The sequence below is a fragment of the Montipora capricornis genome, unplaced genomic scaffold, assembly GCF_036669925.1.
Source record: "Montipora capricornis isolate CH-2021 unplaced genomic scaffold, ASM3666992v2 scaffold_85, whole genome shotgun sequence".
Classification (NCBI taxonomy): Eukaryota; Metazoa; Cnidaria; class Anthozoa; order Scleractinia; family Acroporidae; genus Montipora; species Montipora capricornis.
This window is the reverse complement of record NW_027180277.1, coordinates 14514-17500: the sequence shown is the minus strand read 5'-3', so window position 1 is coordinate 17500 and position 2987 is coordinate 14514.

Below are 2987 nucleotides of genomic sequence, written 5' to 3'. Positions count from 1 at the left end.
CTTAGCGGCACTTTTGGAAGAAAAAATTATTGACATTAATTAAAAATGACATCCTCGCAGTTAGAGATGTCGTAGTCTAGTGGTTAAGTGAAGGGGTTATTAATTACACGTTCCCAGGTTCGAGTCCTGCGAGTCCAGACATTAGGGTTCTGCTTTTAAAAGCATTATGTTCATTTCCCATGATCCCTATCAAGCTTTCAGTGTCCTTTCTTCATTACTGGGTTGCCAACCCAGTCGGAATCTGTCTTTAATTTCGTCTTTTTTTTATTTTTCGTTTTCTTTTTATTTTTATTTTTTTCCGTGTCGGTAAAAGTCTTGCCTGTCACTCCCCTGCTAAGTGGTGTCTTTGTGCATAGAGCCTTCTACGCGTATTTTTTTAGGATCGAGAGGGTAGTGGGAAATGCGTAGATTTCTCTGGTGGACACAGTAGAACGATTAACTTAACCGGCAATGGCGTCCAAAGTCATGTAACGCGAATGGCGTTTTAGTGGATCTTTGAACAAAATGTACCCTTATGAAGCTCAATAATGGCAAGCGAATTGGATACTGATCAAGACAGGCGGTCGAATGTTAGAAGCGACGAGTAATGGACTTCGACAAGAATCTGTCGCCCGTCGAGCCGTAATCAAAGTGAGCTGTCTTCCTAAAATTTTGCCAAGTATGGTGTTTTGTACAACACTCAAACCAAATGAACAGTTCTCTGGTAACTCAGTATGGGTTCAACAAAGACAGAGAAGGAATCCATATAGTGGATCTGTTATCTCAGTTGTCTCGCTATTTGTCAGATTTGTATTTACCTGTTCTCAACTCTGCACAGTCTTCCGGTATAACAATTGGAAATTTCACTAATAATCCATTGACGTGAATGGCGTTTTCGTGTATCTTTAAACAAAATATACCCTCATGGAGCTCAAGAATGGATCGTCACTTGGATGAGCAAGACAGCGCTTAAAACTTGAAATATCTGGATTTTAACAGACGAGTAATGGTCTTCGACAACAATTTCATTTTTCGCCTTTGGATATCAAGTGAGCTTTGTTTCTAATATTTTAGTAACTTGGTATTATATAAAACACGGAAATCAAATAGCAATTTTTTTATGGATTTAACCACAGTTACTAACTATGATTTAACAAATTAACATTGAAGGAATCGAACGCCTACAAGAATGCATCACAGTGTTTACTCAAGTCGCATCTTAGTTGTCTGACAATTTACATTTACCGGTATTTTGTACTCAACTCTGCAAAGTTGTAAAATATTTGGAAATGTGACAGTGAAGAATTATTTGAATGAAAGTTGTTGTCGCTTTTGTGCTTCATTATTTACGGCCAGCGTTCCAAGTCGAAAAGGGTTTTGATGTGAACTGTCAAAATGTATTTAATTGCATCTCTTGTTTGCACGCACGCAATTGAAATAGGAAGGTATTTTTGCCTCTAATAGTAAATATGTTGTTTGTTTCGATTAATTTTTCGCTGGAAAAGGATTTTGCCGAGATATTTCCAGCCTTTGTGAACTTTAATATCATGTTGTGTAATTTTCGAGCTTAACAAATTTGCATACGTGTGTTGAAATGTGATACGGGAGCATTTTTGTGGTATAGTGTAACGAAAATAAACAGGTCTGTTGGAAGCTTGCTTGAGTTTCAACAAAATGACCCTTAAAATCGGCAAAAAAAATCTGACACTGATGAATAATAAAGTAGCTGCTATCCCCAAAACGATGGAATTACCTGGCGATAAATAACCTCGTCTTGGAGAGTTTTGACTGTCAACCTGAACCCAAAATGTTTGTCGCTGATTGTAACTTTTTATATTCTATATTCACGGTTCAAAATAAATGTTGTTTTCATGTCGTAAATATGTTATTCTCGATCGATCGTCCTGGAAACTTCCATCTGCTCTTTCTAAAAACTGTGTATCAATATTTATTTACTTTTGTATCAATATTTGTTTTTGCATAAAGCAAGCTAACAAAATCTGTACCTTGCTGGGTTCGCATTTGTTAGCGTTAATAGTATTTTCGGTCCGATGCTTCTGTTTTATGAGGGGTATATTATTTTGGTCTCCCATCCAAACACTAACCCTGCCCAACCCCTAGGGATTAACTTCAGTAGACTTCGGTATTACAAAGCTGTCAGATGCTCAGAGGGCACGCTCAAACTTGTGGTCAAAAGAAGTTTATCAACATGTCAGCCCAGAAGCCAGTGTTTCTCACTTCCCATTTATTTTCTTCAATCTTTCTGGGTTCAGTACTTTGCTAGTAACCACATGTCTTCTCGGACTATTTACCCAAGACTTCTACCATGGCACTACAATGATAGACAATACCAAAACAATATCGTGCACTGTTAGAGCTACATATTACGCAAGGACAGGTCTGTTTCGTCGTACGAACGTGTGAGGACCTGTGAGCCAAAGGGCCTCGTCTGGTATGACTTCTTAATGACCGCCCAACTTGAAAAAAATTGTCTGGAACGGTGCACGTACCACAGGTAACCCAGTGTACCCTCACGGAGGGTCTAGTTTGGAAGAAAGTGACAATGAACAATAATCCTTCAATTGAGGGAGAGACAAAGAGAAGAGAGCATTGAAGAGAGTGCACTTGAGCGCACCTGGGTTCCAGTGTAGAGCCCAGTCTCTTCTACTAAAGTTTCTTCTCCTTTCCGAGATAACAATGGCGGGGGTTGCGAAGAAAACTGATCTAGGATTACTAGAAGAAGACGATGAATTTGAAGAGTTTACCGCTGAAGGTATTTCGCTTTTTGGTTTCGTTTGGAGGAACTATAGAATACAGGGCCATTTTTGAAGCAGTATTATGAGCTGGCTCCGCGGTCAATGTTTATATACATGTAGGAAGGAATACGGTTTTAATCATTGAGTGAAATTCAATGTTTAAAAGAACGAGTAAGGTATATCTTTCAGTGGTTCCGCGGCTCGGCAGTAAAGTTCAATGTTTGAAGGACGAGTAAGGTATATATATGAGTG